Source organism: Glycine soja, chromosome 20 (genome assembly GCF_004193775.1).
Source record: "Glycine soja cultivar W05 chromosome 20, ASM419377v2, whole genome shotgun sequence".
NCBI lineage: Eukaryota > Viridiplantae > Streptophyta > Magnoliopsida > Fabales > Fabaceae > Glycine > Glycine soja.
This window is the reverse complement of record NC_041021.1, coordinates 35,459,647-35,476,961: the sequence shown is the minus strand read 5'-3', so window position 1 is coordinate 35,476,961 and position 17,315 is coordinate 35,459,647. Positions and strand designations below refer to the sequence as shown.

The following is a 17,315-nucleotide window of genomic DNA, read 5'->3' as shown; positions in this document are numbered from 1 at the left end:
CCTCAAATCTTAGCTAGCCTGCATCGATTAGACTTTGCACCTTATGTTTCAGGGTCATACAATGCTCAATGGAATGCCCTGGAACTCCTCCATGATAAGAACATGTCACATTGGAGTTGTATCCTCTAGGAAATGGAGGTTGGGGAATCTTTGATAGGCTTACGACTACCATTACATTATCGAGCAGATACGGGAGTAAGTCAACATACGACATTAGAATTAGGGTGAATTCTACAAGCTTCTTTTCTGGAAAGTTCCTCCCCTGGTTGGTATTTTGATTAGTATTAGGGGTGGTGTTTGGTCTTGGATGTGCAGCAGGTGGATTTTGTGGCCAATTTAATGGTGGTCTTTGTGGATGATTGGGCGTTCTTGGTTGGTAGGGTGGTGAGTAATGGGAAGGACTGATATTGGCTGAGTATTGATATTGTTGGGGAAGATATTGGTACATGGGATTTAAAGGGGCTTGTAGGAAATTTGGCCATGTAGGAATGACAGTCATATCATGGGTTTCTCCTTCCATCTTATTCCCTCCACTCATCCCAAGTCTTTTATTACTAGAACTCGCAGTAACAGCATAATCAAATTTCCTTCTTCTCAGACCCACTTCGATCCTCTCGCTAGCAAACACTAAATCTACAAAAATTGAAGGCATGTAACCTACCATCTTCTCATAGTAAAACACTGGCAATGTGTCCACTATCATTGTTATCATTTCTCTCTCCATCATCAGAGGCGCTACTTGAGCTGCCAGATCTCTCCACCTTTGAGCGTATTCTTTGAAAAATTCATTGTCTTTCTTGTTCATATTTTGTAGTTGCATTCTATCTGGAGCCATATCAGAGTTATATTGATACTACCTAATGAAAGCAGCCATTAGGTCCTTCCAGTAATGGACCCGGGAAGGTTCCAGGTTAGTATACCAAGTAATAGCTGCCCCAGCAAGACTTTCCTGGAAGAAATGCATTAACAACTTCTCATCTTTCGCATACGCCCTCATCTTCCTACAATACATTTTCAAGTGATTCTTTGGGCAAGTGGTTCCCTTGTACTTATCAAAATTTGGCATCTTGAACTTTGGAGGAATAACCACGTCGGGTACCAAGCATAACTCTTCCATGTTAGCAAAGGCACAATTTCCTCCTCCTTTAATGGCGTGTAGCCTCTCCTCCATATGCTTAATCCTTTCCATTTAAAGCATTGTGGAAGGCCCTTCTCCCCTTACAAAATGCAAGGGTTGTGATAACGGGTGACATTGAGATATTCCGGGAGTGTTCAGCACAATGATGCCAGAAAATGCCTGCCCTTCAGTGGTATATCTTGGATAAACCCCAAACCCAGCCAGAGTATGGTCTTGGGGAACTTCATGTGTTTCCCCATGGGTTGAGAGACATGTGCATGATCAAATTGGGGTTGCTGATTCTCAATGAGTACGGGTGCAGAATTGCTGATATTCTCACCAGAAGTGTATACAATAGTGGGCGGTGTATAACTAGGAGGCAACCCATATGGTGGGAAGGAATGCTTGCTTTGAACCTGAACATGATGAGGCCCACATGCATTTTTTGCTGCCTCGCCTCCTTGACCAACTACATCTGAGACTGGAAGATTCACTATATTGAAACCGGTCAGGTGAATCAGGTCTATCTTAGTAGCAGTACTCGTAGCAACAACTGTAGCAGTGTTATCATCCATCATCTTCCTCATGCTCATCATTGCTTCCATCATCGTTGTCATCTGTTCCTTCATGGCCTCCATATTGGCCTTCATTTGTTCCTGTACTTCTTCGATTTCACTCATTATTTTGGCCTTGGCACGCATCTGGTAAGGGTGTCGTAAAGTGTGATCTTTCTCTTTGGTTACAATGATTATGATTATGATTTCAAGGAAAGAATGCAATGAGAAATGCAACCAAAGTGGAAAGACAAACAAGCATGAATGCATGTGAATGATACGTTGATGAAGTATTGCTAATTTTACATAGGACATTCAGTAGAACATAGGGTCGAATCAAATCTAATTGTCATTAAATCTCGTTAGAGTCAAAGTGCAATTGGAAATAAAACATGGACACATCAACGGTTCCTAATTTTGTAAGTTATTAGTTCAATCATATGTTGGCAGTAGTCAAAGAAGCTATGTAAATTCGACCCATTTTCTGCCCCAACTTTCGCAAGCTGGTTACTTCCACATTTTGACCTTGACTTGATAAAATCCTTTTCTTAAAAGACTGCGCTCGGTTCGACCCTATGTCTGCAGGAATAGAAATTTTGCTCGCCAATATTTCAAAAACCTATCATAGAGGATATATTGGTGAGATCAGGGCATAGTTATGCTATGCATGACAAATGTCTTTATCAAACCAACACAAGACGCCTGAAAGACCACCCTTTCTTGTTAACAATGCATTGGGTACGATGTTCATGTGATTTCAATCATTTTCGGGAGAAAGGATTGTATAACCCCAACATGGTTTGTTTATAGCTATTACTATGGTACCCAACACATGAAACTAAAAATGTGGTGTAAACTTTCACACTTCATTGTGACTTTTGGTGACAAAGAAAGGAATGCAAGGCATGAGTAACTATACGGCAGGATTATGCATAATATACGAATGATGATAATAGAATGTATGCAATTGGTTGAACAAAAACATGCTAAATGAATATGTATGAGAATGCAATGACTTACGCAAATGCAATGCATGAATATGATAAATGATAAATGTAGGAGTGATATGTGCATTATGATGCCATGAAGAGATGCATGATGCAATCAAGGAAACCAGACATGTTGAGTTTGCTTCATGTCCTTAATTCAGGAACCCAATGGAAAGGATTCGAAAGTCCACTATCTAGTGACAACTCCCAATGGTATTTTCAAGTAACCTTACCGGCCTTTAGAGATATCATCCTCTTAGGTAACACACTGTGGCGATAGGGACTATCAGTGACAATGCATCACCAGAAGAGGAAAACTCTAGATGAGGCTTCACTGTTATCAAGCGAGTCGATGACCCAACATGACCGCAGATCAACCTCCACTCCCTATGGCTAACACAGACTCGGGTATAGGGCCCAATATCTCAAAGTGTGTGCAACACAGACTCGGGTATAGGAGCAACCTAAGAATTACTTAACCCCACCTGCAAAACAAAAAGAAAATTTCCAGGTAGATACAACAAGTACATCACATGTCGTCTACCCTAGGATTCAATGACATAATTTATTTCTAACTACAAAGGTAATAGATACAAAGATACACACCAAGAAGTAACAACGTAGCAAAGGTTATATACAGATATGAGTGAAACAACGAATAAAGGAAACGAATTCAAAGCTAAACCACAAAACGAACGATAACAGAATGAAATTTTAACAAACATGAGCACAACGCAGGGATTAAAGAGATAGGGAAAATAAATAAATAAAAGGTCATGATAAAATTGCACACTCGATCAAATGACTTAACTCTCTAACGATTCCCCAGTGGAGTTGTCATTTGTCGCAACCTACCTTATGTCGGGACGACGAAAACAAATAAATAAAAGCACGTTCATCTCCTAGGGAGAAAACGAGTGGGAGTCTCCACCAACGTTTATTCGAGGAAAATGTTAGAAAAACCAAAAATGGTCTGCGAATTTTGAAAAGAAGGGTTCAAGAGTTGTTTACGCATAGGGAAGGTATTAGCACCCCATGCGCCCGTCACGAAGAACGACAACCTTTAATCGAGTGTGCAATAAAAATAACGTGTCCAAGAGCAGTGAATTTCTATTCTTTTACTATATTATTTTTATTTATTTAATATTTTTTTTGAATCGACAAGGATGTTGCCCTTGCTTCTACGTATCCTCAGGTGCAATGAGGAAATCAGACCTACGTAGTTCTCTAAATCTGAATGTTTGTGTGTTGAATTGATTTTATGTTTTTTTTGAAATATTTATTTTAATTGCAAACAAAGAGTCGTTAAGGCGTTGGACCTTGAAATGACATTTTAGATTTCGAAAAGTGGAGGGAGTCGTTAAGGCGTTCGACCTTGAAATGATCTCAAGTGATATTTGAGTTGAAAATATTACATATTCAATATCAAGAGGGATACATAAGGGTACAAAGATTACACCCAATCCTTAAGAAAAACTAACCGATCGTTGTGCAGGTCACAAGACTAACAAGAGAAATGACGAAGGAAATGATCCACGGTCAGAATTCTATAGTGCCTCAGCTTTACTTTTCTTCTTCTCCTTTTCCTTCTGTGTTTTTCCTTTGGTTTCTTCAGTTCCAACCCCTTGAACCCTTCCCCCTGCATGGCTATTTATAGAAAAATCCATTTGGTGTAGGGGAAGCTCGCCTAGGTGAACTGGAGCTTGCCCAGGCAAGTAGCTTGCTTAGGGTTGAAGAAATTTCATGGCCCAGGTGAGCTAGATGCTAGTCTAGGCGAGTTTAGGGTTAGAAAACTCTAGGAAATGACCATTTTGCCCCTTCCTTGTGACTTTTTGTTTCTGGAACTGACAAACAACCATCAAAACCTTATGCGACCCCTTGGCCTTGCGTTGTAACTGGTGCCAAACATCATAACTTGATTAGCAATGATCAAAACATCATATCCGAATAAAAACATTATACCCAGATGAAATTAAGGTCTGACAACCACGTCTCTGTCAATGCCTCTAAGAGCATATCCAACGCCTCGATTTTGCCGAAAGCTAGTTATTCCTCCAGCACCGACAAAGATGAAAGTAAAAACCGCAACACTCACTTTTCACTCTTTTTCCTCTTCCTCTTCCTCTTCTCCACCATCAAATTTCCCCCTTCATTCTTCAGCTGATGACAACATCGTTCAAACTAGCCACCACCTCAATGCCGCTCAAGGACCATAAAGTTCAGATATCAAGCTTCCATGGCTTGAGGTTTGGCTCCCCCTCTGCTCTTGCCCGCAATGCCCTCTCCCTTCCTTCATTGTTGAATAATAGCAAGAATATGGATGTGAGAACAGAAATTGATAGCACGTATAGTAAGAGGTGAGAAAGAGAGACAACAATGCGAATGGGATTTCTTGTCGGCGACTGTGCAACTTCATTTTTGTTCCAGCAAATGGGATTTCTTGGCTATCATCCAACTTGGGTTATTATCTACATGTTTAATTATAAAATATTTATATTTTTTGTTTGTTTTCAATTAACTTGGTGGATGTACCGTTTATTAATTTTGTTCACCTTTTTCTTCTAATGAAATGCTGCCTTGTTTTCCTTTTTCTTTATTTTGGATCCATGTATTTCCTTCTTTGAGAGAGAAGCACGATGAATTTATGTTGAGAGAACTTGAGAAGAGATGGGTGAACCATAAAATTATGGTTCGATGGCTTTCTCGGTTCTTCATTTACATTACTTTCTGGCCCCCATTTGATCTTTATGTCTTTTATTATAGGCTGAGGAGTGCTTAAAACGGGAGAAAGATAGGGTTGCTCATTACTTGCACTCTAGTAGCGAGCCAAAGTTATTAGAGGTCTATTATTGATTTTATGATACTATTTCAGCTATTTGGTTTTCTACCATGCACAGTGGAGTATTGCTACACAACTTGTAGATTTTTTTAATGATTATAATGGTTTCTTTTGTTTGACTCATTTTATAGTTTCTGAACTTTTTCTCGTGTTTCCTTTTGTTCTTTTGGAAATTTCTCGTTTAGAAAGTTCAACATGAGTTGTTATTTGTGTATGCAAACCAACTGCTTGAGAAATAGCACTTTGGATGTCATGCTTTACTTAGAGATGATAAGGTACTCATGAAACACTATTTACTTGTTATGCATACAATTTTTTTAACCAAGAGTATGGTGTTCTTACCACATGTGTTCCTTTAAATGCTTAGGTTGAAGACTTGCCAAGAATGTTCAGGCTATTCTCTAAAATACCTTAAGGCTTAGATCAAGTTTCCAGTATATTTAAACAGGTTAGTAATGTTGAACCTATCTTTATGGTTTTTATCCCTTTTATATATGTCAATGTCAATATTGGGCTCTTCTGTTCTGCTTGCTTTCTTGCTCACTTGCTTATTTTTCTCTCTTCCCTTTCCCCATCATGTTACCACTAAAGGTATAGCTTTGGTGAAGCAAGCTGAAGATGCAACCAGTAACAAAAAGGTGAATGGTTTACATGATTTTGAAGTTGCTTTCCTGACAAAGTGATGTATTAATTGCATCATTTACTTGTGATTTTCTTACTGCTCAAGTTATGAATGATGTCATATTTTGGGAGCAATTTGCCTTTGTTACTATCCTTGTTATTTTGTCCTTTTAAATGAAAATGTCTACACCCAGAAAAAAGAATATTGTGGGTCTACAGGAGCAGGTGATAAAAAACCAATTTTATTAATTAAACTACGTTTTTTTATTCATTTGTGGAAATTGAAATTGGTCTCTTGTTTCAGGTTTTTGTTCAAAAGGTGATTGAGCTGCATGACAAGTACTTGGCATATGTGAATGATTGTTTCCAAAATCATACTCTTTTCTACAAGGTTTTGTTTTGAATAGAAAGTATCTTTACAGTTATGGATTGATATGTGTACACTCAAATCTGATGTTTTGATCATATAGGCTCTTAAAGAGGCTTTTGAGGTCTTTTACAACAACGGTGTTGCTGGAAGTTCAAGTGCATAACTACTTGCCTCCTTCTATGATAACATTCTTAAGAAGAAGGAAGTGAAAAATTAAGTGATGAAGAAATTAAAGAAACTGTTGAAAAGGTCTGCATTATTCTTGATGTTCCACATATACTTCTATAAGCATGATTGGTGCATTCAATTTTGACTTTTGAATTTGGGATTTGTTTTTGTCTATCTGTAGGTGGTTGAGCTACTTGCCTATATTAGTGACAAAGACTTGTTTGCTGAATTCTATAGGTAAGATAAAAGAGGAGGAAAATTTGTATGATGATTGCTAGGTTGGATATGCTTGCCGAAAAAGGAATTTATATTGCTTGGCTGGTGCTTCAATCTTTATCTTCCACTATGTCATAAAAATTACTTCCACTAATCCTTGGTTGTTTCTGACAATTAAATGTGCTCTATTGCATGTGTTTCCTTAGTTTTAGAGATACAATACCAATAATGGGCCTTCATTATTTTGGAATAGTTGGTCCTTGACATAATATAAGAGGCTTGTATAATCAACTGGTTAGGAGTCAACCCTTGGCATCCCTATTGCTCTAGTTGAATCTTAGCATTGTCCATGTTTCAAGCCCAAAATGCTTTTATGCTAGCATGTTAAAAGATATAAAACTAATATTTGGCCTTTACCTAACACTTTAAGCTATAGGGAGAATTGGTCCTTTAATTCATGTTTACTAGAAAGTGGGATGAATATTTTTGGAAAAGCTTAAAAGCCGAGATGAATGGGTAGCTAGAGTGAAATTAATAATGGTGGGGTAAAATATGGAAATGAAGAGATAAAATGGAGTGCAATTATTTCAAAAAGAAATTATTTTAGTTTTATATTTACTTTTATGCCTTTAGACCTTTTATCAATTTATCTAAATGACATTATATCATGTTTACTTCTTGCTTGGTTGGTTTCAGGAAGAAGCTTGCTCGAAGGCTTCTCTTTGACAAGAGTGCCAATGATGATCATGAGCGATGTATTTTGACAAAATTGAAGCAACAATATGGTGGACAGTTTACCTCAAAGATGGAAGGAATGGTCAACCATTTCTAATCTCCATAAACAGAAGTTGATATGCTATAATCAACTTTTTTGGTGAGTTGATGTGACACCCTCTACCCTTACAATTATAACTAACTAATTAAATAAATGATACAAAAGTTAACTAAAAGATTATAAACACATAATAATAAAAGAAGAAAAAAAAACATGCAAAATTAATTAATAATTTTTCTTTTTAAACACATTTAATTTAAATCAATTCAAAAGGATAAAGGTGGGTTGTTCCTCTGAAAGCGATCTAACCCATGGTACATAGTTGCTCCTCCACCGCCTCCCTGATTGGCCATAACTTGCGCCAAGTTGTTCAAGGCCTCGGTAAGAAGTCGTTCTCGCTCATTTCTCGCAGCCATTACTTCCTATGTCACGCAAGAAACAAAACTTTGAAGAAAAAAAAATAAAATAAAAATATACCAACACAATAGAGTACACCTCTAATCAAACAAAACAAACACAACACATCAGAGTACACAAGGAAACAATGAAAGCTCATAACACACATGGCCGAAAGGTTCGACCTGCTCTGATACCACTAAATGTGACACCCTCTACCCTTACAATTATAACTAAGTAATTAAATAAATCATACAAAATTTAATTAAAAGATTATAAACACATAATAATAAAAGAAGAAAAAAAAACATGCAAAATTAATTAATAATTTTTCTTTTTAAACACATTTAATTTAAATCAATTCAAAAGGATAAAGGTTCACATCCACTTAGTGAAAACATAATAGAATTTTTTTTTTAATAAAAGGTAAGAATATCCCAGCTCAAAACAAGGCCGTTCACTCTAAATAAATAATTGAAAGGAAACTAAAGTAGAAAAGTATAACACAATTATATCATTCAGTCAATCATAACATGTGAAAATCATAATATACGAAGTAAAATCCTATGCCCCAATGTCACACTTATCAGAGCATATCCCTATCACAGACTAAGTCTCTCCATCTCTAGCATGTGACTCATCATATGAAGCCTCACCTGAAACAAAGTGGCAATCAGCCCAAACACAAACACACACCGGGAGTGAGTTATCACATTCGTATATAATAAAACATTAGAGCATGTGAAACATATAATACTTAAAGCTGAATGTATATAAATAACATTACTACACAAAATCGCACACATTATTCACACCCATTCAAGTTTATACCCTCCATAAAATAACATCAACCATAATTGTTAACTCAATGAAATTCAAACACAAGCGTTATGTAACAATTATACTAAGACTCAAGCCTATATGCAATGTGATACCATGTCAGTGAAAAACAACACTGGGGCGCTTAGGAGTACATGACAAAGCACACCACACAATGGGTATACTCGGTCACTCTCACTAAGCAACATCATAAGGTGACCAGTCAGGGTTACTCTGTTTTGCAAGAATGCCCCAACCACATGGGATCAACATGGGCTTAAAGGAGCACTCAAACCGAGTATCTTTACCCCCAAGGCCTAGATTCCGAAGAATCCGTTTGGGCCTCACCTTCCTGATTCAGGTCCAACCCCTAAAATATTTTCTTTTTTTGCACGCAGACACTGTTTATAAGTTATATAATACCCACGACCTCACACTTATATTTCAAACATATTTAACACATTGCGCTATGGTTTAACCCTTCAGGATCCTAACTAGGAATCCTACAATTTCCTTTAACACTGTGCATAAAAGTTCTCTCAAGGTAAACACTGGTCGGGTTACTATATAACTCATAACTCACATGACAAGTAATATCACTACAATTATCAATCACACACTCATTCACAACCATATTTCATGTCCAGAGTTTAACATTTCACACTTTAACTAATTCCAAAATATACTCAACAATTAAATAACAATATCTCATAGTAATAATAACATTCAATATTTAACTTCAAGGCTTATAAACAAATAACTATAAAATACACGTAAAATATATATATATATATATATATTAACGTAAATGTAAACGCACATATTATATATATATATATATAACATATAAAAAGTATTAAATATATATTAATATAAAATAATCACAATAATATCAAATATATCATTAAGTAAATACAAATTATATATAACAATAAAATATATACTCTTATTGATTTCTATGAACAACATGTATACCTATATTCTAAATATATTTCAACTAAGTTATCAACATCAAGAAAATGCCTAATTACAATGTGAATACAACTTTAGTTAATTTCTTTAAATGATTTTAGCCAGTTCAATTATCCAACAATCCCTACGCATATGAATTTCATGACAATCCCTACACATATGAATTTCATGATGAGAAATCACCCACATGAAATAAAATGTAAAGTTTGTAAAAAAACAGTATCAATATATATGGACACGTATACACTGCGGTGTGAAAAAAAAATAAAAAAAATAAAAAGAACAAGATTGAAAGGCCAACATATCTGGTATAAACAAAATCACCACCACACAATTTTTATGCTAATTATAAAGAATTCTAATTTCTAAGGTACGCACCTAACACAGGAACACATCAATTCTACAACAAACTCACAACAGAACACCAATTGGTTCATCAAACACACTCAATCCGCGATTAAACATGAAAACATAATTAAATTCATAAACACCCCAAAATAACCCAAAAATTGATCCTCTAGGGATCCCTACACATATTCATTCTAATCCCAAAGCGTGAGTAACTCATCCCTTACCTCGATGTAGTCGCTTAAATATTCTCTATTAGCAATGGTGGCGTCTGATGCAATCCTACCCCGCAAGGGCATTGGATAGAAAAACTCCAAGTAGATTGGGCCAGAGATGCAAGAGAATGCTCTAGGGTTCTTATGAGCCTTAGGGTAGATTTCGGGCCCATGGGCTAAGTACGAGCCCACTTATCTTTGTAAATTTTAGATTAAGGTTTCATTATTTTTGGGCCTTGTGTTTAGGGCTCCATAATGTAGGTAGGGTACCCTAGAAATATAGGATTTTTCAGCCCTTGTATTTTGGGGCGCCTAGACTAGTTTTTGTATTAGGGGTAGTTTTGTAATTTCACATGCACTAAGTGGATATTTGATGTGTGTGGTTGGAAATAAATTTAATTGAATTGGTAGAAGCCCAATCCAATTAAATTTTAGAGGGGGAGGTGAGCATTTGCTTACTACACCCCATTGCCACATCATATAGTCACACTTTGTGCATGTCCTTCATGCTTTTCATGCCTCATGACACCTAAGCACACTTAGTGGAGAATCTTGGAATTGATCTTGGATTAGTGGGCTGAACCATAACTAAAATTCACTAATCATAATTAGTGAAATTTTGGCTGCAAAGTTTGGCTCCACAAATTCAATTTCAAATTCAAGTGAAATTTGAATTTCCCTCCAATTTTGTGTGACACTTAGGCTATAAATAGAGGTCATGTGTGTGCATTTTTTTTTAACTTTGATCATTTGAATATTAAACTTCAGATTTCAAAGCTCATTTGGAGCACAAAATTTCGTGCTCTTCTCTCCCTCTCCCTTCATTCATCTCCTTCTTCCTCCAAGCTCTTATCCATGGCCTCCTATGGTGGTGAGCTTCTTCTAGACTCATCTTCTCCTTGAAGTGGCGTCTCCTCTCTCTCTCCCTTTCTCCATTCCGCTGCCATTCATCTTCCAAGAAGCAAAGGAATCCATTGATGAAGAAGATCCTAGGCCTACAAGCTCCAATGGAGCTTGCATCATGTGGTATCAAGAGCATCTTCATCTAGGTGATGTTCTTTTGCTTCCTCTATCTTTTTGTTCGGTGAATTCTCTTTAATTCCTTGTTCTTCATCTTATTCTCCATGTATATCCTCCATTGTCTTGTGGTTTGGTGCTGTTTAGAGTAGATTCAAAAAAAAAAAATAAACCGATTAAATCTTAGATCTACACTTGTTCTTGCATTTCTATGGTTCAAAATTTTTAGATCTACTCTTGAATCTTGTTTTTGTGTTGATTTTAGGTTCTATCAATTTTCATTCATAATATTCTTGTGCTGAACCTTTAGATATAAATTTTTTTCCAAAATATTGATTAGAAAAAAAAAACACAAAAATCTAAGTGTAAATCACTTAATCCATGTTGTCTTAGAGTCATGTTTAGTCATAGTAATTGTCACATTATGTTCTAAGTTTGTGTTGAATTTTTTTTTGTTAATTGAATTCTAGATACATTTGTTCATGTATTCTTGTCATTCTTAGCCTATCTTTTGAATTTTGAGTCTAATTCATGCATGTTATTTAGTTCATAACATGTTCTAAATCAATTCCTAGAAGTAGTCTTGTTCTTGAACTTTTTTTTTTTTTGCTTTCTAAGTTTCCTACATGATGCCTATGATGAAGTTGAGTTGTGGTGCTGAGTTGTGGCTGGATTTGTGAATCAAAATAAGTCTTAAGCTCTCTTTAATTTTTTTATTCAAGATAATTGAGCATAAGCAAACACAAATTGTAACTATCCAAGCCTTAAGCAACATAAACACTACTCTTGATTTCTAGGTTGAAATCGCTGGTGCTGGCAGCTTGAACATACGAACTTGTATAAATTACTGGGAACTGGTCACTACGTTTTTTGAGCTGAAACTTTTACTGAATTTTCTAGACATCTGGACCAAAATTATAAAAAAAGAAACAAGCGATTTGGATTAAAGGAAAAAATAAGAAAAATCTCACAAGTTGGCAGAAAAATCAGTGTCCACGAAAAAAAAAAGAAAAGTGAAAGGAAAGTGTACTTGTTGTTTTGGCTCAAAATTTGTTCTATAATTGGTGCCTATTTTATACCAATCCTAGTTCTGAAATTTCAATTGAAAATTATTGTGAAAACAAGTGCCAAAACTAGAGGTTTCTTGAGTCTTTTTTTTTTTTGAGTTTTTCTACTCTACTCTAGAGCCATTCTAGGTTTCTCTTTGAGTCCTAGCTTGCTTTTTTGTGCTTTTCATTGCTTTAATTGTTGAATAATCCTTGAAAATTTGTCTTGTTAAAACTCTATTGGTTTAGCTTTCTTTTCATTTTTTTTTGTCTTTGGTTATTGCTTGTCTCTTTGTTTCCTTGGTTGTGAGTTGCCATATAGGGAATTGGAAAGGAGGATTGGTGCCATATCTTGAAGAATTTGAGTCAAGAAGAAAGGGGCCAACCACCTTAAGAGCTATTGGACTAAGAAGCACTCCAAATTGAGTGAAACACTAAAGAGAGAATAGCCACCACAATTGAGGACTTTTTTTTCTTTGTAATTTTGTAATTGGCAATTTGCTTTGTTTTCAAATTTTGTAACAAAAAGGCCTTTCATTGGAAGTAAGTTGGGAGCCTCCGCTAGGTCACCCTACTTCCATTTGTGTGTAATAATTTTAGGCAATTTTCCCTTAGGATAGTGAGTGTTTTGTTGGGAACCTTAAATGAGGTCATCCAAACACTCTTAGGATCCGCCTAGTTTGCATTTCTTGCACTTTAATTTCTTGCTTACTTTCATAGCTTATTTCCTTTACCTCCATTGTCAAACCGCCTAGATAGCTTTCCTTTTACCAATTAGTTTTTACCTTATCTTTCACACCTTTTTTAGTGTTTATTTTGGCTAGTTTCAACCATAGTTTCTTTTACTTTTTTTCAAACCCCCAACAAGAAAGAACCATAACTTAGGAACCAACATGAGCCTTCATTCTTCATCTAGTGTTAATGGTGAGGGTTCTACTCCTAAGGACCCCTTGTATAAGATATTAGATGAGTTGAGATCCCTTAAGTTGCGGAAAGAAAAACAAGAGAGAAAAGATAAAGGTACAAAAAGAGTGGAAGAAATAAGTCAAGATGAAAGAGAGAAAATAAGAGAGGAAGAAAGAAGAAAAATAATGAAAGAAATGAAAAGAGAAAAACATGTCTCCTATAGTAGTCATAACTCTTGCAAGAGCCTAAGTGAAGAACTTCGTGACTATTATGAAGGAAGGCATAGGTCACATCTTTGACCTCACTCCCATAGGAGAGAAAATGAAAGAAAGCCTCAAGAGGTTAACATTAAACTCCCATACTTCCATGGGAAGGACAATGTAGAGGCTTATTTAGATTGGGAAATAAGGGTAGAGCAACAACTTAAAAGGAAGTCTACTTCAAAATCTTATGGCTCTCACTCTTATCAAAAGAAAGACCAAGGTCAAGGAATCTTAGGGGTGGGACCTTCTAAGCCCAAAGATGATAAGGGGAAGACAATAGAAAAGCAACCCCTTAAGGCTAGTATGCAAGAGAAGACTAGCTCCATGAAGTGCTTTAAATGTCTTGGAAGAGGACACATTACTTCTCAATGCTCCACCAAGAAAACCATGATTATGAGGGGCCAAGACATTTATAGTAGCCAAGATGAGGCTACTACTTCACCTTCCTCTAGTAAAAGTGAAGAAGCAAAAGGGGAAGAATCTAGTGAAGAGATCTACCCCCAAGAAGAAGGACAACCTTTAATGGTTAAGGAGGAGTGTAAGGAGGTAAGTGTCTCCTCCAAGAGGTTAGCTAAGAAGGAAAGACATTTTGAAATAAAGACAAATATTAAAGAAATTTCCCTTCTTAAACAACCTCCACATTTTCTCCTTTGTAAAAAGACACTTGTTAGCATTGCCACATCTCTTAGGCTTGAGTTTAATCCTCAAGTAAAGGAGTTGTTGGATGAGGGTTTGGTTCGCAAGAGATTAAATCCTTGTGCTTTGTTGGTGCCCAAAATAGGTATTATTAGGCACCAAATCCCTAAAATAGGTGGTGTGATGAATGTTTTGGGTGGTGCCACACTCTTTTGTAAAATCACTCGTGCACCCAACATCTTCATGATTTGTGTACATAGGGACTCATTAGGTAGGTTTGCTCTTATTTTTAGTTTCAATACAAACTTAGGCACTCATATGGGACACCTTAGGTTTGTCATACTTTTTGGTAGGAATAATCAACATGAAAATACAGAAAAAGGTATGTTCTATTGCTTTACTTTTCTTAATTTTTTAAATTGTGATCAAGGGGTTCCCATGAACCCTAAGAGAATAAAGGTCATTCCTGAGTGGCCCGCTCCACCAAGTGTAAGAAAAATTTGGGGCTTCCAAGACTTAACAAACTTTTACAAAAGGTTTGCCCCATATTTTTCTATACTTGTAGCACCACTCATTGAGTTGGTGAGGAACCATGTTCCTTCATGGGAAGATGCCCAGGAAATGAGTTTTCAGACCTTACCTTACTTCAACATACAAAACACCATTAATACATATGTTTTTGTTCCTTTTACAGGTGTTGAGGAAAAAAGCCCAGAGTTTCAAGAACCTCGGGATTTGAGGTCAAATCCATTTCAAGGGGGAGGGAATGATGCAATCCTACCCCGCAAGGGCATTGGATAGAAAAACTCCAAGTAGATTGGGCCAGAGATGCAAGAGAATGCTCTAGGGTTCTTATGAGCCTTAGGGTAGATTTCGGGCCCATGGGCTAAGTACGAGCCCACTTATCTTTGTAAATTTCAGATTAAGGTTTCATTATTTTTGGGCCTTGTGTTTAGGGCTCCATAATGTAGGTAGGGTACCCTAGAAATATAGGATTTTTCAGCCCTTGTATTTTGGGGCGCCTAGACTAGTTTTTGTATTAGGGGTAGTTTTGTAATTTCACATGCACTAAGTGGATATTTGATGTGTGTGGTTGGAAATAAATTTAATTGAATTGGTAGAAGCCCAATCCAATTAAATTTTAGAGGGGGAGGTGAGCATTTGCTTACTACACCCCATTGCCACATCATATAGTCACACTTTGTGCATGTCCTTCATGCTTTTCATGCCTCATGACACCTAAGCACACTTAGTGGAGAATCTTGGAATTGATCTTGGATTAGTGGGCTGAACCATAACTAAAATTCACTAATCATAATTAGTGAAATTTTGGCTGCAAAGTTTGGCTCCACAAATTCAATTTCAAATTCAAGTGAAATTTGAATTTCCCTCCAATTTTGTGTGACACTTAGGCTATAAATAGAGGTCATGTGTGTGCATTTTTTTTTAACTTTGATCATTTGAATATTAAACTTCAGATTTCAAAGCTCATTTGGAGCACAAAATTTCGTGCTCTTCTCTCCCTCTCCCTTCATTCATCTCCTTCTTCCTCCAAGCTCTTATCCATGGCCTCCTATGGTGGTGAGCTTCTTCTAGACTCATCTTCTCCTTGAAGTGGCGTCTCCTCTCTCTCTCCCTTTCTCCATTCCGCTGCCATTCATCTTCCAAGAAGCAAAGGAATCCATTGATGAAGAAGATCCTAGGCCTACAAGCTCCAATGGAGCTTGCATCAGCGTCTCTGGTGCTCTCTAGAGCTCCTCCTCTGGTTGCTCTGTTAGGGTTCTTGTGCGTCAGAAAAGAAGAAAGGAACAAAATGTGTTTTCCAGAAAGCTGCTCTAGGTTAACATTTGGCTTATATAGTGGGAATTTATGACCTAATAATTTTTATTTTATTTTTACTTATTTATTTATTTATTAATTTATTATTTTCTTATTTACTTATTAAAGGTACGGCTGTTACAGTTGATAAAAGAAAATTTAAATGCTTTCACTTTGCTACCAGGTTACAGATTTGACAATGGCAAAGGAGAATCAAACTAGCTTTGAGGAGTATTTAAGCAACAATCTCAATGCAGACCCTGGCATAGACTTGATAGTTACTGCCCTATAATACTAAAACAATGCAACACATCTTGGAGACGAGATTGGTAGTTTGTTATTTATTCTCGTGATCTAAAATTCATTAGTATATATGCCTGCAGCTGGCATTCTCCTTCTTATAGTCCTGCATTCTTTCTTTCATTCTTTCTCATTAAATTCGGGAGAAGATGATAAAAAAGTTGTATAATGTGGTCTGGCCATGAGAGAAGGCTATAAAGGCTTGAATGTTATTGCTTTATTAATATTGTTTGTTAATTCTAACTATTTTTACTAGAAATAAACCATGATAGTTATGAGTTATAAGAAGTGGATTTTCTTCAAAATTTTGCAAATTAACATAAGAAAATTGCCTCGTTGGAAACTTTGAAAGATTATTGATCTGTTTTGTACTATATGTCTAACTGATAGTATTTTTAATTTTTTTTAAAAAGAAATTTTAAGACAATTTTCCGAAAAATTGTCTTAGAAATAAAATGATTTTTTAGAAAACTGTCTAATAATCTTCATTTTTTTTAAAAAAAAGACATTCTAAGATGATTTTTCAAAAAACCGTCTTAGAATCCTCAACTTTTTAATTTTTTTTTTAAAAATACATTCTAAGATGGTTTTCAAGTCATAACCGTCTTAGAAAAATTGTCATTCTAAGATGATTTTGACTTAAAAATTGTCTTAGAATGATAGTTTTTCTAAGACAGTTATTTGCCTAAAAATCATCTTAGAATGATAGTTTTTCTAAAACGATTTTTTAGAAAATATCGTGAAAAGTCTTGACTTTCCATCACATTAGCTTCAAAGATGATTTTGAACCATCTTTGAATATGTAAAATAACCGTCGTTGATTGATCTTTTTCCACTAGTGGTGTTTCTATTTACCTTTAATTGTATATTGTAAATATATTAGTATAAAATATGCATAATTTCATTTTACAATGTGCTAAAGCTTTAAAC

The 17,315-nt window shown here is 35.9% G+C and overlaps 1 pseudogene; it reads left to right on the top strand.

The window, feature by feature from the left end:
• Positions 1-16,377, top strand: part of LOC114402044 — a 56,292-nt pseudogene extending 39,915 nt beyond the window's left edge.
• The last annotated feature ends 938 nt before the right edge of the window (positions 16,378-17,315 follow it).